The sequence below is a fragment of the Zootoca vivipara genome, chromosome 3 (genome assembly GCF_965207765.1).
Source record: "Zootoca vivipara chromosome 3, rZooViv2.hap1.1, whole genome shotgun sequence".
Lineage (NCBI taxonomy): Eukaryota > Metazoa > Chordata > Lepidosauria > Squamata > Lacertidae > Zootoca > Zootoca vivipara.
Window position 1 is genome coordinate 64,762,223 of NC_142586.1, and position 24,616 is coordinate 64,786,838.

The following is a 24,616-nucleotide window of genomic DNA, read 5'->3' on the forward strand; positions in this document are numbered from 1 at the left end:
CTTTTGGTGGTTCTTTCATTGTGAGAAGTGAAGCTACAAGGAACCAAGTAGAGGGCCTTCTGGGTAGTGGCACCCGCCCTGTGGAACACCCTCCCATCAGATATCAAGGAAATAAACAACTGCCGGTATCTGACTTTTAGAAGATATTTGAAGGCAGCCCAGTTTAGGGAAGTTTTTAATGTTTGATTATTTGTTGCTATTATTATTATTATTATTATTATTATTATTATTATTAATTCTGTTGTGAGCCGCCCAGAGTTGCTGGGGAAATCCAGCCAGATGAGTGGGGTATAAATAAATTATTGGGTTGTGGTGGGCGTGCTTGGTACTGGTGGGTGATAGCAGGCAGCAGAGCTACAAGCAGTGCCAGGTGACTGGGTCTATAACCTAAAAAAAACAAGGTCCATTTCCTCAGTACAGCTGTGATTGTGGTACAGAAGGTGGATAAAGAGAGCCAGCCAGCAAGGTTTGCACAGAGCAATCCATTTCCCCCAGTCGTCTCTCCAAAATCAGTTTGTAAAATGTTCAGTGTTGATCTAGCTATTAATTCCTCAAGCCCACAGCCAGTCACTATGACACAAGGTGGGTTTAATAAGGGGACATTATGTTCATGACATAGAATATTTGAAAAGAAACTAATCAATTCTGTGAAGTGTTCAGTATGCAGTTGCAGATTTTATGGTTTTTTTCAACAACATAAAGTAGTTGGGTCTTTTGTAGTCTGTCACTACCCAAGGGGTAATGAGGTTTATTAGTTAGCTTATCTTTCAGACAACCTATACCACCCAACCTTAACCCCCCCCCCAAAAAAAAATAACAAGTGAATATATATCATTGTGTAATGTGCCTATGTGTCTTAGTAAGAGTCAAATAGCATGTTAATTAATTAATAAAAACAAAAATTCGAACCTTAAGCTGACATTTCATGAAGCTAGGACAAAAATATCTCTAAAAGATTGAAGTGTTTTGTTTTTTCTTTCTTTTTAAAAGCTTAAAAGAAGATGCTTGCCATGGTTTCAAGAGGCAGTTTAGCTGCCCACAAGAGACCAGACATGCTCCAAGCTGGAACAGAGGAATGACACCATGTTGCATTTTAAAAAGAAAAGTGTGTGTGTGTGTGTGTGTGTGTGTGTGTGTGTGTGTGTGTGTGTAGAAAGACACATGCTTGATCACCTTGAATTAAAAAACAGTTACCTGAAAAATCTTAGAATTTCACCTTTCCAAAATATCTCCCCTCCAAACATGGTTCTGCAAACGTGTGTGTCTGGGGAAAATATTCAGACCCCCCCACTATCAAAACTATGTTCCACTATTTCTTAAGTCACCACTAATAACAGTGCACAATGAAATGAGAGGCTGAGAGGGAAGTCTGGTCAAATAGTTATGCTATTTTAGAAAATATGACTATAGCTCCTACCCCACAATCACATTCTATATCCCAGACTTATTTCTGACTGAAATAGATGACAATTAGACATCAAGAGTGAATAAAATGTCAGGGATCAAGTATGTTGCTCTGGCACTAATATCTTCCATCATCCTAGGTGTGTGTGTGTGTGTGTGTGTGTGTGTGTGTGTGTGTGTGTGTGTAGTATGTATATGCACATGTATGTGTATATATAAATGTGTGTGAACAATAGGAGGCAAATTACATAGCTGAAAATAGATCTTGCTATGCTAATAGTAATTTAAAGCTGGTTTTCTGCATTCAATCCAGAAAAAAAAGCAATGATTGTTTTAAAAGAATAAGTTGTATTTGGCCTTAACATGTAAAACAAAAAAATGAAAGGAATGTTATAATTCTGCAAATATCCCTTATGTAATTAGAGTGGTACCTCAGGTCACCAACACTTCGGGTTACCAACACTTCAGTTACAAACTCCGCTAACCCAGACATAGTACCTTGGGTTGAGAACTTTGCCCCGGATGAGAACAGAAATTGTGTGCCAGCGGCGTGGTGGCAGCGGGAGGCCCCATTAGCTAAAGTGGTACCTCAGGTTAAGAACGGTTTCAGTTTAAGAACGGACCTCCGGAACGAATTAAGTTTGTAACCCGAGGTACCACTGTACTCTGTAACGGTCTATGTGAAAAAGATGAGTGGGAATTTTGGCTTTGCGAATGAATACAAGCTGCAGTTATCTTAACCAATCACAACCCTCACAAACACAACCTTCACAGACACCTTCTTTGAAATCCACAGGAGGAAAAGCTATGGGGGTGGGTGGGTTGGATTTGGAGTTGAGAAATTGTCTGTCTACCAACTCTTGTCTCTAAGGCTGCAACCCTATACACACATAACTGGGGTTACATCCCGTCAAATTCAGCCGAACTAACGTCTCAATAGCACACTTTCCTATGAAGTAGCTTTGCTTTTTAAGAAAAGGCCAGCGATAGATGTGGTTGGACAGCAGCACTCACCTGGCTTCCGGTCGATCATGCTGCCGCCTACCAGGAGGTAGAAGGGAGGGGAGGAAGAGGCAGAAGAATGATGCAAAGGTGCCAGTGAAGCCAGTTCAGGGCTTAGTGCTTTTCCCTGTGCTGACCAGGGGTTGTCAACCTGGTCCCTACCACCCACTAGTGGGCGTTTCAGGATTCTAGGTGGGCGGTAGGGGGTTCTATGGCACAAGCTGAATCCTTCCACCGAGCACTGGTGGGCGGTAAGGAAATTTTACCATCAAGAAAGATGCATTAGTGGGCGGTAGGTATAAAAAGGTTGACTACCCCTGGCCTAGGCCCATTCCCTCTATCTCCTGGTTGCATCAGGCATGCAGCTGGCCAGAGCTCAGGTGTGTGCCACTGCCCTACCTCATAATCTGCTACTAGTATGTGATGTATGTATTTCTCCCTTTGCTTCCAATCTCTTAGTCACCAACATTTGCAACCTCCCCCCCTCTCTCTTTTTAAATTCCTGATTGATCAATCTTCCCAATATCTGATTATTCTCACAGTTGCTTCTACAATAGCGGAGATTTAACCTTCTCTTCATCCCTCATCCCTCCAACTTAATTTATAACTTCAGTTTAATACTTAAAATTAAAAGAAATCTACTTATTATGGGTACTGGATATCATCACTAAAGGAGAACAAACTATTCTTGTAAGATCGATATTCTCACAAGTGCCACCAGCCTGTAATTTATTTGAAGGCTGAAGAAATTGCTAAACAATTTGCCTCAAATCGAGCTTATTGATACTTTGCACCTCATACTCTGCCTGGCAAAGGTTTGACTTATTACTCTGCCCTGCACATAATTTTCTCCACAAAAAGGTTATTTTTTCAGTCATGTCACATTCATTGCTTTGATAAACTGTTCACCAAGGAAGAAGATGGATAGCTCCCTGCATGTTCATTTAATGCACTGGCAACTAAACTTAAGGAGAATTCTGAAAACTTTTCCTACGCTCATAAATCAGGATCTGCATGCATGTGCTCTGATTATGAAATGATCTGATTTCCCCATTGTGTAGTATTTAACTAGGGAAGAAACACTAAAAATTGATTTCCCTAGCCAAAGGAATATTAATCACACTATTAGTATGCAGTCAATTAGTTTACATCAATTTTTATAGGGAGTCCAAATCGATGCATCCACAGCACCTCATGCAGCCCCAGTTAGAAATTTTGCATAGTGTTAGTGGGATAGAGGAAAAACAATCCCAGTCCATGCTCCCCCATCCTGGTCAGTGGTATTCAGAGGCCTGAGCTGTGAAAGAATATACTGGCAGCTCTTGGCGTGCAGAATTTTCCCTCTTTTAAGGTCACCGTGTCACCAAATTGCATGCACCTATGTGAAAAAAGGGAAATCTGGAATCACAGGTTGCAATATGGATCTGTGGTACAGATCAAACTGGATGAGGCACAGATTGATCCTGCCCAAATAAGGTCCAACCCAAATAATAAATAATAAGCTTTCAAAATGTAAAAAAGTGAAACAGTTACACAGTTACACAGAAAAGCAGGACAACTCATCAGATTAAAGTATCTCAACTCAGTCCCCTTGCTTTTCCATGGAGTAATTTTCCTTGAAAGTTTATAGAGTTTGGGGACAGGATTATTAATATTTGCAAAAAAATTCTTGGAATAAGATTGCACAAACTCTGATTGTAAAGTTTGGAGTAACAAATACTGATTTCAACTTGTCAGCAAAAGCAACTGAAAACATATTCTTATTACTTTGCCAAAGCTATTATATTTGTTTTATTTTATTGCTTTAACTGGGAGAAGTGCAAAGCTAGGCAATAACAATTTAAATTGCCTGTGTAAAATACCTATTTCTTCTTGTTGAGTATAGGTTGATTTACAACCTATATCCTGCCCAATTTACAGTTGCTGATGAGTTATAAGATGCCAGCTAATGTTCCATTGCTCCCAAATATATTAGTATTGAGGATTGTAGTTTGAAGGCAGAATATCATGGTCTGTGAGGTACAGACTATGGATCTAATCAGGTCTCTGTATCCAAATTCTACAAAAACACAAACTGTATTCCTGCTGGCTGAAAATGCATGTGAAAAAGCACACAGTAAAAACACCTTAAGACAGCAAAAACAACATCATTAAAACATTAAAACGCCAAACTCTTCACATAGATTTGCAATATGTTGTTTTATGAAAAATCTACTCCAAATCAATGAGTTGCTGGTTTGTTGATGGTACTAAATTCTTCAGGGTTATTAAAACAAAAGGAGATTGTGAAGAGCTCCTAAAGGAACTCTCTAAACTCTCTGAATGGGCAGTAAAGTGGAAAATGCAATTAAGTGTAAACAAGTGCAAAGTGATGCATGCCAGTGCAGAAAAAGTCTTCATTTCTCATGTATGCTCATGGGGTCTGAACTGGGAGTGATGCACCAGGAATGGGACCTTGGGGTGGCAGTAGATAGCTCAATGAAGATGTTGACACAGTGAGTGGTGGCCGTGGAAAGGCAAATTCCATGCTAGGGATCATTAGGAAAAAAAGGGGGGGGGGAATGGCCAATATTGCTATACGAATCTATGATGTGACTGCATTTGGGGAAACTCTGCATTGTTCTGGTTGCTTCACCTAAAAAAAGGGTATTTTAGAGCTGGGAAAGGTTCAGAAAAACCTTTCCCAGCTCTAAAATACCCTTTTTTTTAGGGGGTGGAGCAATTCCTCTATGAGGAAAGGTTGCAGCTTTTGGGACTTTATAGTCCCAGGTTATAAAGAGGGAAAAATTATTGGGATTTATTCCACTAAAGGAAACTACAGGTGCCTTTGTGACAGAAACTCTTCTTCAACAGCTTGAGCAAATAGGATTACCAGTTAAGAATCTGCGTGGTCAAAGTTATGATAACGGGAGTAACATTAAAACCCACATGTATCTTTTTTGTGCCCTGCAATGCACACTCTTTAAAGTTGGTAGTCAATGATGCCACTAAATGTTGTCTGGAAGCAACCATTTTCTTCAGTTTGGTTCAACTGATGTATAATTATTCATCTGCCAGGGATGATCAAATTACTACAGCCGTAGCTGAATTTCTGAGTGCTGTCCATGCAGAAAGGCTGGGCCATTACAAAGAGAGTTAGTGCTCCTTAATTGGTAGGTGATGTGGCAGCGTTGGGTTGTAGTATATATCATACAGGAAGCCTGTTGTTGTTGTTTAACTTTCTATACCACCATTCATCCAAGGATCACAGGGTGAATTATATTGTTGCAGCTGCTGGAATCTGTCTTCAGCAGATTGCATGGCCATGTCTAAGACAACATAGTAGAAACCTACTTTTTTTCCCCTTTGGATCTTCTTGGGCCTCCTACTCAAACTGCCAGTTCTTTTGCACTTTTCTAACTTGTTCTGTCTCAAATGTTGGTAGTATTTCTACCTCCTTTAAAATCTCAGTAGCATCTATCGAAACTGGTTGAAAGCCCTCACTGCACCTGCAGCCCACAAGGTAATTAATTCTTGGCCACTTGCAATTGGCTTGCAGCTTAATTTAAATTGGCTTCCTTACTTTGCTTGTAAGATTAACTTCAAAAAGGGATACTACAGACCTGAACTTACAAATTGCATCAGCAAGGGCCTTAGCTTTAATTTGGGAAGTATTTCTAGATAAACCTTTTAGGCTTGTGTCATTAAAGATCTCTACTAAATCATCATCTATATTACCAGTATGATATCTCAGTGGTTTCCCATCTTGTTTTACTCAATGCCTAAGTCTGATACATGGCAAGTTAGAATTTGCCAACTCTGAGTAGATGCAGATAAATAATTCAATTCAAATATCCTTTATTAGGCATATCAAACCACACATCATCATATAAAATTTGTATACAAGTTATACAGAATACAAGCTCAGTTGAGCAAGGCTTATCCCAGTCAGTTCCTTAACTCCAGAAAGAGTATAAATATATATAAATACTGTATCAAAAAAAAGACTTACTGAAGATGCACTTAAGGCCTGCAAGAATTTAGAAAAATCCCTGATGTGCAATGGAAACAAAAATACTGATGCTGAAGATCGGTGCTCTGAATTTATAGCAATAGTTCAAAGGCTTCCAAAGAAAAAAAAGTTACTTTTTAAAGTGGCTTTATCTGAAATAGATGAAGCCAAGATTTAATCACAAACCATGAGCAATTAGCTGGTTAGACCATAATGGTGATGAATATAATTCATATGATGGCTTTATATTTTGATCTGTTTAGACTATCATGATATACAGAAAGGCTTTTTTTATTTTTTTGACTATACAGTAAAGATTGATTGGATAGTTAAGTTAATAGGGATGTTAGAGAATAATTTAAACAGATTTTAATTTCATTTAATAAAATAAAGATTGATTTGATCATAAAGTTAATAGGGATGTGACGGTAGGGAATAATTTAAACATAGCTAAAGTTAACTTCTTTATTGCTCAATAATATCATGTTAAATTAAAATTGTATGCATGCGAGGCAATAATGCAGGAACTGGTATTCCGTTCCTTTCTTATTTCCCTGGTGAGGTGTCCTTGTTTCTGTTTTGGTTTTCATGTTAAATTGATTTTCTGTCTTGAATAATAAAATTAAGAAACTTTATGCTGCCGAACTCAAGAGTAGCAACACATGTTGCAGGAATTGGAGAGGAGGTAGGGTGGGGACACACCCAGAAATCCAAAGGCTGCAGAAGAGAAGAGGATCACCATGGAGTATCCAATGAGGAAGGGCAAGGGCAAGAGAAGAGGGGCCCTTGGCCATGCCACGGTTTAAATTTCCCACAGTCACGCCCCCCCACTGGCACTAATTGGACAGTGTGGCCACCTCTGGGTGTGGCCCCATCCAGCGATGGTGGCGCATCCGGGACAGCACATGAGGGGGCTTCAATCTCCACAACCGCCGGATCACTACAGGGGCCCAGGGGCCTTGCTGCAACGCTGTTGTTGTTTAGTCGTTTAGTCGTGTCCGACTCTTCATGACCCCATGGACCAGAGCACACCAGGCACTCCTGTCTTCCACTGCCTCCCACAGTTTGGTCAGACTCCTGTTCGTAGCTTCAAGAACACTGTCCAACCATCTCGTCCTCTGTCGTCCCCTTCTCCTTGTGCCCTCCATCTTTCCCAACATCAGGGTCTTTTCCAGGGAGTCTTCTCTTCTCATGAGGTGGCCAATGTATTGGAGCCTCAGCCTCAGGATCTGTCCTTCCAGTGAGCATTCAGGGCTGATTTCCTTCAGAATGGATAGGTTTGATCTTCTTGCAGTCCATGGGACTCACAAGAGTCTCCTCCAGCACCATAATTCAAAAGCATCAATTCTTCGGCGATCAGCCTTCTTTATGGTCCAGCTCTCACTTCCATATATCACTACAGTGGAACCTCAGTTTACAAACACCTCGGTTTACGAATTTTTGGTTTACTAACAACTCAAACCCAGAAGTTAGTAAACCGAGGTGCCTGAGGCCTACTGAGTGTCCGATGCCTTCGGGGAGGCCTACTGAGTGTCCGATGCCTTCGGGGAGGCCGTGCCTTCGCTCCAATGCCTCCTGGAGGCCCGGAGTGAAGGCCCGGCCTCCCCGAAGGCATCGGAGCGAAGGCCAAACCTCCCCGAAGAGTGTCCGATACCTTCAGGGAGGCTGGGCCTTCGTTCCGATGCCTCCCGGAGGCCGGGGAGCGCTTCTGCGACTGGGCTGCAGCCGTGGAAGCGCTCCCCGGCCTCCGCAAAGTCATCGGAGTGAAGGCCCGGCCTCCGGAAGGCATCGGAGCTGGGCCTTCATTCCGATGCCTCTCAGAGGCCGGAGAGCGCTTCTGAGCGCCTTCGTTCCGATGCCTCCCAGAGGCTGGGGAGCGCTTCCGCGACTGGGCTGTAGCCACGGAAGTGCTCCCCGGCCTCCACAAAGGCATCGGAGCAAAGGATTGGAGAGAGAAAGATGATGGGCCCGGAGGTCAGGCCCGGAGGAGCCGGCCCGGACTGGCTTGATTGCCGCCGCCGCTGCTTACTCCCGCTGCCACCTGAGCACCCCTCGCCCATAGCTTCCCAGCCCCAAAGTTAGGTAAGGAAAAATAAATGTTCATTTTTTTCATCTACAATACTGTCTTGATTATTTTATAGTACAGTACATTGATTATTGCCTTCATTTTATGTATCAATGGTCTTGGTAGACAGTAAAATTTGTGTTAAATTGCTGCTTTAGGGGTGTTTTTCATCGTCTAGAATGAATTAATCCACTTTCCATTACTTTCAATGGGAAAGTCCGCTTCGCTTTATGAACAGACTTCTGGAACCAATTGTGTTCATAAACCGAGGTACCACTGTACTAGGAAAACCATAGCTTTAACTATACAGACCTTTGTAAGCAAGGTGATGTCCCTGCTTTTTAATGCTGCCTGCTGGAAAACGTGAGTAGACTTTTTAAAAAACTCAAAAAAACTGATTTGAGCTTTTAAAAAAGCTATGTGGAAGAAAGGCCCTCTAGTGAGCTGCATTTCAATTCCTTACGATGAATTAGTTGAAAACTAATTTCTTTAGTTTTAATTTGTGAACTGCCCAAACAACATTGTTTAATTAGGTGGTATATATATGCCATACATATTTTTAAAAGGACATTCTCAATACAAAGGTGCACTTTCCTTCATCATTGGTTTACATTTTCACTTGGGATTTAAACTAATTATCATCACCATTGCCACTTGAAAGTCTCTCATTGATTTCAATTAGGAGAAGAGCAATTGGATTTATTTCCCTTCATATCGATTCCGGTATTTAAATCTGACAAAAAAAAAATTCTATCTAGTCTTCCATGTATATCACAAAACTCAAATGTACCATAAAGGGTTTCCACCCCCCCACCCCCATCAAACAGACAATTCTTTCAACATGGCTGCCCAGTTTAGCTATGTTTATTAAAACATGGAATATGACTAGTATTGTATTTTCATTTTTATTTCTTACAAAATTATATACTGCCCTTCATCAAATGTTCATAGTACATTTTGCAACATAGAATATAGTAAACAATATAATAGAAATATATAACATGACACCCAATTAAGGGTGGTTGTTGTTGTTTAGTCGTTTAGTCGTGTCCGACTCTTCGTGACCCCATGGACCATAGCACGCCAGGCACTCCTGTCTTCCACTGCCTCCCGCATCCAATTAAGGGTGGTATTCAACTAAATTTTACTCAGAGTAGACGCACTGAAAGTAATGGACCTAACTTAGTCATCTTAATTAATTTCAATGGGAGTGCTCTGAATAAACCCTGGCTGAATATTATAGTATATAAATACAAGTAATATTAATAAGCAATAATAGTCATAACATAATAGATAATAGTACCTCATGCATAATGAGCAGTGCATACTAAGCAGCAGTATCAAATTAAACACAATGTCAACTCAGCAATAAACTCCACAACCCTGCAAAATGTAGAGTCTCTTAACATAAGTAATTACCTACTTATCTCAGATGCAAGTATAATACAGTACATATAACATGTCTAACAACAGCAGCCTTCTGAAAAACCAGGGAAGGGGAAATAAGCAGTAGCATACCTGAAGTGTAGAAACAGTGTACAAAGTGCATATAATTTTCTCTGTAGCCTAAATCTCAGCAGGAAATGATCTGACCATGACAAGGGACTGATGTCAATACCCCCCACTTTCAGATCACCCTCTTCCTGGCCAGCTGAGAAACAAGGTCCAGAGTGTAGCCTGCCACATGTGCCGGGCCGGTGACGTGTTGGGACAGCCCCATGGTTGTCATGGCAGCCATGAAGTTCCAAGCCACCCCAGAGCCAGTCACCTCAGCAGTTGAACTCCTCCCAAACCAGTAGTCTGGGACTCCTTAACACTGCCTCTGAGACCAGTTTTGTCAGCTCCGGCAGGGAGACTGCTGGGCAGCGAGGTGGGTAGAAAACCAGCAGGATCCCTAATCTCTCCTGATTGCCCAGTTCCAGGAACACACTGGACAGAGAACTTGGAGATAGAGAGATGGAATCTCTGTAAACCACAGCAACTCATCTTCCCTGACCCTCAAGTCTGTCCTGATGCTACACCGAGTACCCAGGGGAGCACAGCTGATGGAGACCAACTCCTCCCTGCTCAACCACCCAGGTCTCAGTGATACAGACCAGTTCAGCTCCTCATCCACAATCAGATCGTGGATGAGGGAGGCTTTACTCAGAACTGACCGGGCATTCAGCAGCAGCAGCCACAAGACCCAAGGGCTGGCTGATAGGACAACCACAATTCCCTGGGTTGGAGGAGGGGCTGGCACATGGCACAGTAGGCTAAATACCCATTATTCCTGCCGGTTGCCACATCTTACCACAGAAGCACATTTGGCCCCTCGACTTGAGGCTCCACATCCTAAAGGCAATAATTCTTTCACATATCATATAGAGTACAGCTTTTTACTGGGCATTTTTCATTTCCCATCCTTACGTATTTAAAACTATTTGTTGCAACAAAATTAACAGGCACTTTCTTTTTCAAGCCAATGGATTCAACAAACATCTTCTCCCATTGGCATGTCAAAATATATCTCTTAGGATATTGACAGACTGAAAGAAGTGGAATCTTATTGGGACATGACTGGAAACTAGGGAATACTTTTCTACAACTTCAGTCGAGGCTCTTCAATTTCCCCAACTCTTATCTATCAACAGTGTTGTGATGGTTCTCTGCTCATAGCTCCTTTTTTCTCATGCCACGAGACACAGCATGTGCTACGTGAATTCTCACCAGCATTATCTTTCCTCAGAGAAGTGCCCTTCTTTGAACTGCTGTAGATGCTGCTTGCCACTGTTCTGCCTGAATAATCTGGTTAGGCGCGCAGCTCCGACTCTCCTAGTGAAACGTTTAAGGGGAGCACATCAGAGGGACCCAGACGAACAGCAGCCACACAGCATGAGGTGTTTGCACAGTTGACTGGCTCACGAGCGAATTTAGTGCTCCTGCCAACAAGCAGACAGTACACTTGTTTCTTTTGAAGAATGGCTTCTAAGCTAGCAAGGGCAAACGTCTGTCAATAGCCCTGTGTCAATAGACCAAATGGAAGAGTTCTTTTGAATTCAGTGGCAATAACAGCACAAGTGGCATAGCTGCCAAGTCTCCCGTTTTCCTCGGGAAATCCCCATTTTTCCAGCTGTTCCTAGCTGAAAAAACGGATTTTTTTTTTGTTTCCCCTCGGTTTATTCTGGCGCGACGGCCATTTTGGAACTGGGCGGAGCATGCTCAGAAGCGACTTTTGATGCTGCTCTGCCCAGTTCCAAAATGGCTGCAGTGCGACTTCTGGCGCAGTGGCCATTTTGGAACTGGGCAAAGCAGCATCAAAAGTCACTTCTGAGCATGCTCCGCCCAGTTCCAAAATGGCGGCAGCACTACTTCCGGTCTGCTATTTCTGGCCCGGTCCCTTATTTCTCTGACAGCAACTTGGCAGGTATGACAAGTGGAGAGTCCCGCTTTTATTAAATAGTAGTTTGAATACAGCACAAAACGCAGTGAAACAGTCTTTAACAAAATAACACAGCAAGAACAAGATGAAATGACTTCCTTGTCCTGTTTCCAGGAGCCCCAGCGAACAATAACAGAGACTCCAGGTGGCCTGTACACAGCACCCTTGCTGCCAGGTGCCATGTCAAAGCTCAGGGGCCAGACCTCATCTGAGAGATTTATATACTCTCTATGCCAGCTTTTATGAACCTTGGGTCCCCATATGTTGGACTACATCTCCCATCACTCATAGCTAGCAGGACCAGTAGAAGGGATGATGGGAGTTGTAGTCCAACAACCTCCGGTGACCCAATGTTGAAAAAGGCTGATCTAGATTCTTGGTGGCTTCATGCTGGCCGACCCAATATCTCAGCTCATCCCACCTGGTAAACTAGGCCAATATACAGGGACCAGCATAATTAATAATCCCTGCAGCTGCACTACTGCCTGAAGGTACTCAGTCTACAGCATGCCCATCAACAGCCCTTTTTTTCATTTACTGGTTATCAGCTTCTCCTCTGTAAAATAGAAATTAGAATGAATTTTACAGAGACTATTAAGATTTCTGAACTAACTCAACAAATTTTGTTTTTCAGAAGACAGTCCTATACTCAAATGCACCCACTATTTGAACATTTCTAAAGGCATGAAGGTCTCTACCAAGAAAATGGAGGTGGGGCAACTTCACTGTAGTGGTCTTTTTCTCTGTGAACCATGAATATCCCTGCTACTACAGAATTTGTGCCTGTGGGGGCAAGAAGGGAAGGGGAAAACAGTGGAGGCTCATATTTTTGTAAATATATGTATCATATCTTCCAACATCCCACTGATCAAAACCGGGACACTTGTTTTTTGTGGGAGTCAGGGGACTTGTGCAAGAGCGTGAGACCAAAAAATGAGCACCATTTGGTCCAATGCTATGGCACAAGTCAGCTGGCTCATGCGACAGCTCTGGACCAAAAAACAGGACATTTCAGGATCAAATCAGAAGTCGGGATGGCTTCTGTAATTCCTGGATGTCCATCTTAAATTGGGATGGTTGAGGGGTATGGCATAGAAAAAGCAGCTCAGGCACACTTTCTAGACTTGTGGAAGCTCCCTGTGTCATGGGAAATCCAGGTTGGGAAATCCAGGGTCTATGTAGCATGGGGAGCCTACATGCATAGAAGCAGGTTTCCTGTTTCAGACTTCCGGCCTTCAGTTCTTCGCAGACAGGGGCTGGATATTTCAGTTAAACATGTTGTAAACTTTGTATGAGGAACCAGATTGGCAAAAATGGAACTCCACAGCACCATCTGGTGTCACAGTGTTATAATGCATATACAATCCATGTAAAGCACTTTTTCTTTGCTAATATAGCTGAGTCCAGGGGTTGAGATAAAGGTAGTTGCTGTGGTAGAGAGTCAGAGATGTCCTCTGGCTTCTGTTAGGAACTGGAGGGTTCTATTCTTGTGCCACCATGGTTCACAAATTACAAAACTTCTGCCTGTCATATGTAGAGTGCTCTGTTTACGCTGCTGCCCATTTTAATGCAACTCATTTTTTGTTTTTGTCTTTCATAAGAGAGACGATGGCAACAAGCACAGCAATAAAAACTGCATGTTACTGTCAAATGTCTGTTAATTATTACTATGGGATTTTGATAGGCTGGCCCTCCCACTATCTGCATACAAGCCAGCTGCATCTGCAATCTTTGGCCTGTGATGAACGTTACACCCTTTTTTGTAGTTTAGCGTAATATAGAACCTGCTGTTTGTCTGCGATTTAAATTAGGGACAGGCTTAATTAATATCAAAACCAATTAGTATCTTTGCAGTATTGGCACAGAACGTGATTTTACATCAAAACGGAATTTAAGACAAGTAATTGGATGGATAAGCCTTTGAATTAAGCATAATGAAGCAAACCCTGAACTCAAAAGCGGTAGCAAACTATATTTCACTGAAAAAGATATGGCCTTGTTCTCAAGTTATTTTTTAATCAACTCTTTGATTAGATGCCAGTGCCTTTTTTATTTTATTTTACAAAATGCAGACACCATGAGACAGGGGTGGGCTGACTTCAGGCTTGTTGGATCTATTTTGATTTTTTTCTAGAATCTCAAGATCCACCAATCAGGACCATAAACTAAAAAACATACAGGTAGATATGTATTTTCAGGACCCACCCTATTATTCTGAATGTAATATGTTTTAACCGTTTTAAATTCTGAATTTTAAATAGTGGTAACCCACCCTGGGACGTGCCGGTGAAGGTTGGATGATAATAATAATAATAATAATAATAATAATAATAATAATAATAGGAAAATAAAAACAAGATGCTTCTGAGCTCATTCTGAGTCTAGAAAGTTGTTCTCAGTACCAGAAGCCAAATTGGGTGCAGAGTCCTTTCACCCTGAAGTCAGGCGAGAGACAGACTGACCCATCCCTGCTTATTCAACAAATGATATAGTAATGAAATACTGCAGGTAATGAACTACTGGGCTTCTGTTTCAGTGTATCTGAAGAAGTGTGCATGCACACGAAAGCTCATACCAAAATAAAAACTTAGTTGGTCTTTAAGGTGCTACTGAAGGAATTGTTTTATGCTGCAGGTAAAGTGCTTGGCGGGTGTCAACTTTAGATTTAGCCCCTTCAGATAACTCCACCTTTTAGTACCACATATCTGAAACTGCATAGCTTACGGTACATCCTCATTTAGCATGACTTTCATGGCACAGCTGGTCATATTGAATAGAAAAATATTATTCCTCGCCCTCCCAAGAGCTCCAAAACCACAGTTGTCCGAGTGAAGCAAGAACTGTTGCTTGTTTAAATGTGGAAGCATGACTTTCCAATTATAGACTTTTCATGAGTCTATAATGTGTAATTGCAATGTGGAGGTAGATTTCAGATCTTGACCTGAACCTCCCATAGTTTGCAACTTCAGCACTCAGATTCTGTGAATTATGTGACCCCCTAGGGATTTCTTAATCTCAGTTTCCTTTAGTTTCTCATTTGCCCAATCTTATGTTTAATTTTTGACATTTCTACATTGCTTTTTGATTTAATATTAAATAAACTCATGAAAATTCAGCATCATTTTAATGTGAATTTCTCATCATATGTGCATGTCTATATACAACTTTGCCTAATATGCTTTTTTTTTCAAAACCATTTCTATGTTATTTTCACTGATATATGAATTTATATGCACACTTTCCACTGGCATATGTGTTTTTATACTTTGCTGGAGGAGTGCATTGCAAAATTCAGAGAATAGTGAATGTCAAAAGATGCCTGTTGTTTGCATCTTGTTTCAGAAAGTGCAAATTAAGTAAATTCTCACTTTAAATATAAGCCGACTCAAAATTTCTCTTGTAGCCCCAGTGAGCACTGAACATGTGAGAATAAGGCCAGGGCAGTCACAAAGCTCAGTGGGTGACCTTGGGTGTGTCACATTCTCTTAGCCTTATCTTTCTTCCAGTGTTGTTGGAAGAGAAATCCCTTGATGTATGCCATATTGAGCTCCTGGGCTGAACAACACAATTCATGGTGATCTTAGCCCAAGCCAGGAAAGGGTGGAATTCTGAAGAAATGATTGTAAGGAAGAATTTGTGTCTGGAGTACATTTATGAATTTTAGATTATTTGTTTGATGACTTTATTCATTTATTACATTCCTTGCAAAGGAGCCCAGGGCAGCAAACAACAAGTAGTAAAACAATTAAAAACAGCTTAAAAGCGATTCCAGTACATATGCAGAATGGGAAAGATCTCAGCTTCAAAGGCTTGTTGAAAGAGGAAGGACTTTGGGTCAGACCATATTTCAGGTATTTATTGACATACATAGTACATACTATTGAGGCCCTTCTGCAGGCTCCACTTATCGTTAAACTGGGCCTGGCTGTGACTTACTTTTTAAAATCCTGTGTCTCTGCCTACAATCTGCAACTGTAATCTGGAGATTTTATGGGGTCGGACTTCAGGAAAGCACACATTTTCCTACCGCAGTCTTTCAGCCAGCAATTTCATTTTTTAAAAAAAGCATTTATCTACATGGATCCATTCAGTCACCTGGAAGCAGCTGGTTTTTAGTAGGAAGGCAGCTGCTACACAAGACAGCCTGGGTGACTGAGCCAAATAAAATCTTCTGATGAATAGTAGCAGATATCTCGGTAGCTGAACCTGGAAAGTAAAACACTTGTGTAAATGGCTCATGCCTGCTGCAAAATAGTTTCATGGTATGCTAGTTACCGATTGTGTACTCTGTAAAGATTAACCATGAAGAAAAACAGTGTGGGATATATCCAGATAAGAGACACTCCGCTGAATACGTCTCTCAGATTTTAATTTGCTATACTGATTCTTGATACGTGTTCCCTGAGACAGTTAAAATACTAACATGACTTTCAATTAATACACTCTAAAAGACTATGGGTTTTGAAAATACGCTGCTGGCATGCTCAGATCATCAAATTTTCAGAGCACAGATTCCTTTCCTTCCATATCTCTTAGTAGGGTTGCCAGACTCAATAGTGGACAGGACTTCTGTGCCTTTAATTGCCCTGCTCTCTTTGTTTAATTTCCAAGCAAAGGGTCTGCTGGTTTCTCTTTAAGGTTTCCAGACTCAAAAGAGAGCAGGGCAATTAAAGGCACAGAAGTCCTGCCCTCTATTGAGTCTGGCAACCCTATCTCTTAGGGATGGATAAATTCTTGGTCTACAATTACAGGATTTCCTGAAGGTGCAAACTGAGCCAGCGAGGTGTAGTGGTTAGAGTGTTGTAGTACTAGCTGATCGGGTGACCTTGGGCCGGTCACTGCCTCTCTCAGCCTAACCTACCTCACAGGGCTGCTGTGGGGATGAAATGGGGAGGAGAAAAGGGTAAAGTGCTAAATGAAGATGATTAGATCAAATGATCAAATATCTGAAGAAGTGTGCATGCACACGAAAACTCATACCTATGACAAACTCAGTTGGTCTCTAAGGTGCTACTGCAAGGATTTTTTTTATTTTGTTTTGACTGCATCAGACCAACACGGCTACCTACCTGTAACTAGATCAAATGAGATACACAAGTATTTCAACCTGTCTGTTATAGATGGAACTATTTTCACTTTATCTGCCTGGCTGGAGAAATACCCAAGTTTGTGAATTATCCCACAACTACTATAATGCATCTCCACTGACAGCTAACAAATCTGGCTTACTTCTGAAATGGAACCAAATGAATGTGTGTGATCCTGCAGAAATAGACTCATTCCCTTTCTCTAATCAAGTATTCATCATAAAAAACCCCTTCTGCATATAACAAAAATTGCATAATGAATGTGCCAGTTACACAGCTTGGGGGCTGCCACAGAAAATGCCCTCTCTTAGGTTGTCATCCCCCTAACCTCTGAGGTTGTGTAGCTACCAAGAGGCCCCTTCCACTGAGCTTAAAACCCAAGACAGTCTTCAGGGAAGGAGACAGTCTTTCAGCTATTTGGGGCCTAATTCATTTAGCACTTTAGACACTAATGTGAGCACCTTGAATTGGACCCAAGAACAAAATGGTACCCAACACAACTGTTTTGAAACAGGGATAATGTGGATTCTAAATGGAACTTTAGCCTGACTGCTGTCTATTAGACCAGTTGAGGCTTCCAAGTACGGTAGTCTTCAAGTAGTCAGCCTTATTTAAATTCATTGTAATAATTTGTTCTGGAAGTCACCAGAGCATGGAGTACAACGGCCAAGGCATCTCTGTTCAAAAGGAACCATAGCTGGTGAACCAGCTTAGTTGAGGAAATTAAGGTAAGGCAAGATAATATTCACCACTAGGCTCTGTTTTTAGGGAGAACATGTGGTCCTCTAGATGCTGTTGTGCTACAGCTCGCACCATCCCTGTCCATTGACCATGCTGGATGGAGCTGATGAGAGTTGGAGTCCAACAATCTCCAGAGGGTAACAGATTCCCCATCCTTGTTTCCGGCAACGGACTGATTCACTCATGATTGCAAGCAACAGAATGTGTGACCTTCTTCCACTTAAAAGTATTGTGGATTTAAAAGCTGGTTTGAGGTGATACTAATATTCTGCCTGTGGGGTATCATACTGGTGACAGCCCATTCGTACATCCTCAAATACTGCATTTATCAAGTGAAGAATGTGCAATATTAATCAGACTGATGTCCATCTTACACTGCCTTGTTTCATCTCCTCTGTACATGATTGAGGAAAACTAAGTTTTGTTTCCTCTGTTTTGCCCAAAGTCATCACGACCAGTTATGCATTGCAATCATTTCAGGATATTCGAGGTGCAACCAAGAAAACACTTTGTGAAATCACCGAAACCTTTTTCAGCAGCTTGAACGTGATTTGTGTCAGAGACTTTAAATTATACCTTGTCTTGGTAACCATTGCTTCTTAAACAACAGCCTATATCCAGCCGACAAGCTTGTCACCACTGTAGACAGAAGCAGAATGGCGGCAAACAGGTAGAGTTATTAGCTAAGACTTTTTTCTTGTTTGCCTGAAAACACTGTGGAAGGTCAGGCAGCCAGTTTCCTAATATTCTTGATACAATTCAACTGGTTTTACTAGTTGAAAACTCACAGTGTTTGTGGCATGCAACAGCTCCTGCATTACTGCACTTTGCTGACACAAATACTCTCGTGTTCAGACTTGTACTGATGAACTTCCACTAAAAAGAACCCTCCATGTTGCAACAGGGCAGACAAGACTGTAGCCCTCTACATTCAGCTGCTGTGAAATCTCAGAGAGCATTTTAAAGACAGCACAACTGAGCTGTAAAATGTCTGTTTCACTGGGAGTACAGAGAACAAACAGCTCTTAATTACTTTGACACACACTGAGCCAGCTTGTCACTGAATACAGACGCTTCTGAGATTGTTGTGTTTCAAGCCTTTTCTGAACAAAATGAAGATGACAAGGCACCTTTGTTTCATATTAACCATTAAGGACTACTGCATAATGAATCTGAAATATGTCAACTGACATCCTAAGTGTGTAGATTTCTTCTTCTTCTTCAAAGGAAATAACATAGCTAGCAGGAGCTATGAAATGATAACTTAAACCATGTGCCACAGAATGCACTTGCTTGGAAGCACCAGTTCCACTGGTACTAATGGTAGGGCTTGATCATCTATAATTTCAGGACAACAAGACAAGCAGTTGAGTGGGCATATATAGGGTAAGGTGATCTTGCAGGTAAACTGGTCCCAAGTGGCCAAGGGACTAGTTTACCTGGGAGATCACCTCACCCCATATCCAGGCTTGTTGCCTGCACTGGGTGGCCCATGACGGGATGCATAAGGAGCCTAGTGTTCAGTGGGATGATCCTGGGGCATTATAGTCTGGACTGTATCCACTCTGGAGGTCTCGATTCAGGTTTCTATGGTTCAAGGTCCCTTCAGTCAAATAGCACAGGTTGTGTTTCAGTACCCTCCCCTGGTTTTGGAGCCTGGAATCTGTATCCAACATCTCTGGAAGGCCTCTACTTATTGGAGTCCAGGCTATCAATTAGAGTGAGTGCCATGGTAGTGACTCCTGAAGTTCTTTTTTTCTTTCTTCTCAAGACTGACATCCTAATGGCCAGAGCAAAAAGTTCCATCTAAGGGTTTTGCAAACAACCACCAAATTTTCCAGCCAGCCAGGAGACAGCGGCCAAAGTTTATTGCAGAATAGCATCACAAGCCATCAATCAGTCGCTGAAATAGAAAAGGTTGCGGGCTCCTGATGGATGTAGCAGACATGAATGATCAATGGTGACCACAACTGTGCTTAAAGAGCTCTCAATGTTCTTGCTCTCTCGGGAGCTCTGAGACATCATCGCCAAAGAGGAAGGGAATAATGTTTTCCCCCCTTCAGTACTGTAACCTCTACCAGGAACACATTGACCCCCCCACATCCTCTGTGTGAGAGACATCTGCATTACTTCTATCAATGAAGGGAGGTTTCCCAAACCTGTACGCAGTTTCCCTTAATTGCAAGAGGTATTTCTAAGGAAAGGAAAGGAAAGGAAAGGAAAGGAAAGGAAAGGAAAGGAAAGGAAAGGAAAGGAAAGGAAAGGAAAGGAAACTGTATAGTTTTGCTATTTTGCTGCCATGGGCTCTTTTGGGAGGAAGGTGGAATAGAAATCTAAGAAATAAAGGGAGAGTAGGTGACATTCTTGTGCTGTGCAGGTGTTAGTAAACACCTGTGGAGAGGGATGGACCTAGGCCAGCAGTGACAAGCATCCTAGTTCTATCCCCTTCCACTGCCATTTTTATAGCCTTCCAACATATGGGAAACAATTCTTAGAAGGCTGTTTTGAGAATTATAAGGTCTAATATATAAAATAAATGTTCATAAATGTCCCAGGCAAAGACATACATAAAGATATAAACCACATGTCTGAAACAGTACAGGAAAACAGTCCTAAAGCCATTTTGACTCTCCCAAATTGACCTCAAATATTTCTCTGCAAGGAGGAAGGAAATGGGAAAAGCTTTCCAATTGTCTTTGGACTGTAGGGGCTTACACCTCCCTGTAAATACAGTCTGGCAAGTATTAAACTGAGCACACTATCAATATGTGTAAGAGATTCAGGAGCTAAGTATTTACCACCACAAAGGAATGGCCAGGCTACCCAGGTATCCTGGCAGAGAGGAGAGAAGAACACACTCAAATTTCTGCTGTAGACCGCCCCTTCAGTGATGTATGTATGATGTATTGGGGGGTAGCCTTGAGCTAGGTAAAGGTAAAGGAACCCCTGACCATTAGGTCCAGTCGTGACCGACTCTGGGGTTGCGCACTCATCTCGCATTATTGGCCGAGGGAGCCGGCATATAGCTTCCAGGTCATGTGGCCAGCATGACAAAGCCGCTTCTGGCAAACCAGAGCACATGGAAACGCCGTTTACCTTCCCGCTGTAGTGGTTCCTATTTATCTACTTGCATTTTGACGTGCTTTCGAACTGCTAGGTTGGCAGGAGCTGGGACCAAGCAACGGGAGCTCACCCCGCCACAGGGATTCGAACCGCTGACCTTCTGATCAGCAAGCCCTAGGCTCAGTGGTTTAACCACAGCGCCACCTGGGTCCCTATAGCCTTGAGCTACAGGGTGGCAATTTCAAAAGTCTATACAGTGATATCTCATATTGAATCTGCATCAGGTTACGTCTTTTCAAGTTGCGTCCCGCAGCAACCTGGAAGTACCGGAATGGTTACTTCCGGGTTCCGCTGCTCGTGCATGCACAGAACTGCTAAATCGTGCCGTGCGCATGCGCAGGTGCAGCACTTCTGGATGCGAACGCTTTGAGTTGCAGACGTGCCTCTGGGACGGATTACGTCCACAATTTGAGGTTCCACTGCATAAGAACCTGCACACCAATGTTCTGGGTTCCTCTTCCCTCCTGCTTGGGGGGGGGGGTTGAACACCCTGTTGCAACAGTTTAATAAAGATCAGGCTTACTAGCTGCTTTGCTTCTCAATATTCTCTGGTTGGCCTCTGTCATTTTCTCCTACCGATAGAGAACCTACATAAGGACTCTGTACGGGCTCTTGGGGACCCCATAGGGGGAAAGGAGCAGTTGTTTTTCTTATAACAAAGGCCTTTTATCATTTGCATTTTAGAACCCTGGAAAGTCCCTAGCATTGTTAGGGACCTTTGTGGGAGAGCAGCTGTCATAGTTGCTGTGTTAGCTTTCCCACATCACTATTATGATGTATTTGATGCTGTTGCCTAGAAATCATTGAATGCCTACTACTTATTCTGGTACAAGTCAGCAGGTGGCAATGATAAATATAAACTTGGCTATAGGGATTTTTTATTTCTTTCTATTTTCTGCTTTATGGTTTTTTGTTAGTGGGAGTCTCTATTGCAGTAACTGTGGTCAAAGACACCGTCATCTGGTAGATGTTTTATGCAGTCGAGTTCATGTTTGCTGATGGCAATATTTATGAGTTGAGAGTATTCAGCCTTGAAGGAATAAAGACAGCTTCTGCCAGCTCTTGAAAAAAGAAAAACAACCAAAAAGAAGAAGAAGACAAAAATGCCAGAAAACACCCCCACCTTAACTTGCAGAATGATTTGAAACAAAAATAAGTTCTATCCTCTAAGGAAAGGAAAGCAAAACAAAACAAAACAGGAAAAGCAATGTGCCATGAATATAGATATAGATATATATCATTGTCCCAATGTAAAAAAAGAAATGTATCTCTGTATTAGATCTCCTTGCGTGAAATTTTTCTAAGCAATAAAGCAGGAGTGTAGGTCTGTCTTCCAAAAATTAATAAAAGGATTCTGATGGTCAGTTATGGATGGTCACCGACCCATTGCCAAATGCAATCTTTGGTTTAGTGTCTCCAACTATTCAAGAATTTCTCCAAAAGATTTATACTAGCTAGAGGGAGAAGGAGGGAAGAAAAACTTTCTGGGCAGCTTATAATATATATTGCTGTCTGTATTTGGAGAACACAATTCCAGTACTAGTCTCATTTTCTGAAGCAAGAGATGTTCAGTAATGAAAAAGTCAAGGGGAAGGTGATTGAACTGCTGCCCAAAATTCACTCTCTTGTATCTTATGCAACTTAGGAAAAGTTGAGTGCTGGACTGAATATTCCCCCTTACAACTGCTGCTTGTTTCCCATAGAAATGGTGGTAGATATTTCTGAACACTGTGTGTGTGTGTGTGTGTGTGTGTGTGTGTGTGTGTGTGTGTGTGTGAAGGAATTCCAACAATTCTGTGGGGTTTACCATTCTCCTTTACTAACCAGAGTAGGGACATGACACTGGTGTTAGTGCAATCATAGGACTGCACAACCCACCTGCTAGAGTCTATGGCATTCATTGATTGCTTCTCTAGTGATTAGCATTAGACTCACTGATTAAGTCAGTTGCCAAGTCAAATATCATCCATATCAAATAAATATCAAATATTTATAGGGAAAGGGCCAATATTTTAGCATTCAGATAATACCTGAGATGAAAACTGTGCAGAGGAAATTTTGGAAAAGTTTCAGATCCAACATAGATACCAACTGGGATAAAAAAAAACTCCACTTAGAAGGATTGTTGAAAGAGGAAAGTACTCAATAAGGCCCCAGAAATGCAATTATGCTTGCCTGATATATAATTTATTTCTATTGTAATCTATTGTATATAAACTATATACAATAGAATTGGTACATTATTGCCACAGAGCAAAGACATTATATGGTTGGATATTGTCCATAAATTTATCATTCCAGAAAATCATAAAAATTTGAGTGGATTTTTAAGACCAAATTATATTGCCTGGCTTGGTAGTAATATTTCCAAGTATTTTCATTTCTGGTATCTTTTTATAACTTGTATGAATCTAAAAGTATTCCTTTTACACCATCACCATCTGCTTGAGCATAATAAACACACATTTATACAGCAAGTAAGTGGAGTTCGGAATGGCAGTTAGGCCAAGGATTTTGACTCCATTCCAACTAGCCCTTGCTGAAACACCCAAATCCATTGCCACCAGCCCTTGGGAGTTGGCCAGTGTTAGATCTTGAGATAGTGCATCAGGGATCCCACTGGGCCATGAGGGTGGGGAGGTGGGTTAGGGTCTGGATCCTACATGTGTTGTCTTTATTGCATTTTTAAAAAATTGCCCTTGAGATGCTCTCTCATTATGGAGAACAAAGACAGAAACTTAGAAAGGAAGGCAATCACATATTTTCAATTAGGAATGGTTACATTAAAGCTTATACTTCAAATTAGCTTATGCAATTACCGCTGATAACATTTGAGAACTTTTGTTACGGGGTGGGAAACATGGATCTCCAGATGTTGCTGAACTATAACTCCCACCAGAACCCACCAGCATGACTAATGGTCAAAGCTAATGGGAGTTGTCTCCCTGCTTATTTAACTTATATGCAGAATTCATCATGCGAAAGGCTGGACTAGATGAATCCCAAGCCGGAATTAAGATTGCCGGAAGAAATATTAACAACCACAGATATGCAGATGACACAGCCTTGATGGCAGAAAGTGAGGAGGAATGAAAGAACCTTTTAATGAGGGTGAAAGAGGAGAGCGCAAAATGTGGTCTGAAGCTCAACATCAAAAAAACCAAGATCATGGCCACTGGTCCCATCACCTCCTGGCAAAAAGAAGGGGAAGAAATGGAGGCAGTGAGAGATTTTACTTTCTTGGGCTCCTTGATCACTGCAGATGGTGACAGCAGTCACGAAATTAAAAGACGCCTGCTTCTTGGGAGAAAAGCAATGACAAACCTAGACAGCATCTTAAAAAGCAGAGACATCAGCTTGCCTACAAAAGTCTGTATAGTTAAAGCTATGGTTTTCCCAGTAGTGATGTATGGAAGTGAGAGCTGGACCATAAAGAAGGCTGATCGCCGAAGAATTGATGCTTTTGAATTATGGTGCTGGAGGAGACTCTTGAGAGTCCCATGGACTGCAAGAAGATCAAACCTATCCATTCTTAAGGAAATCAGCCCTGAGTGCTCCCTGGAAGGACAGATCGTGAAGCTGAGGCTCCAATACTTTGGCCACCTCCTGAGAAGAGATGACTCCCTGGAAAAGACCCTGATGTTGGGAAAGATGGAGGGCACTAGGAGAAGGGGACGACAGAGGATGAGATGGTTGGACAGTGTTCTCGAAGCTACCAACATGAGTTTGACCAAACTGTGGGAGGCAATGGAAGACAGTAGTGCCTGGCATGCTCTGGCCCA

General features: G+C 41.8%; 2 long non-coding RNA genes across 2 annotated transcripts in view; one reads left to right on the forward strand and one right to left on the reverse strand.

Moving 5' to 3' along the window:
* LOC148686278 (uncharacterized) overlaps positions 1–14,980 on the forward strand; it is a 56,660-nt gene extending 41,680 nt beyond the window's left edge. The window contains exons 2-4 of the long non-coding RNA XR_015948994.1: positions 10,094–10,332; positions 12,518–14,391; positions 14,518–14,980. This is a non-coding gene — a long non-coding RNA (uncharacterized LOC148686278). The remainder of the gene's footprint in view (positions 1–10,093; positions 10,333–12,517; positions 14,392–14,517) is intronic.
* Positions 1–24,032, reverse strand: part of LOC132591903 (uncharacterized) — a 337,077-nt gene extending 313,045 nt beyond the window's left edge. Inside the window, exon 1 of the long non-coding RNA XR_015948993.1 lies at positions 23,934–24,032. This is a non-coding gene — a long non-coding RNA (uncharacterized LOC132591903). The remainder of the gene's footprint in view (positions 1–23,933) is intronic.
* Positions 24,033–24,616: the final 584 nt, after the last annotated feature.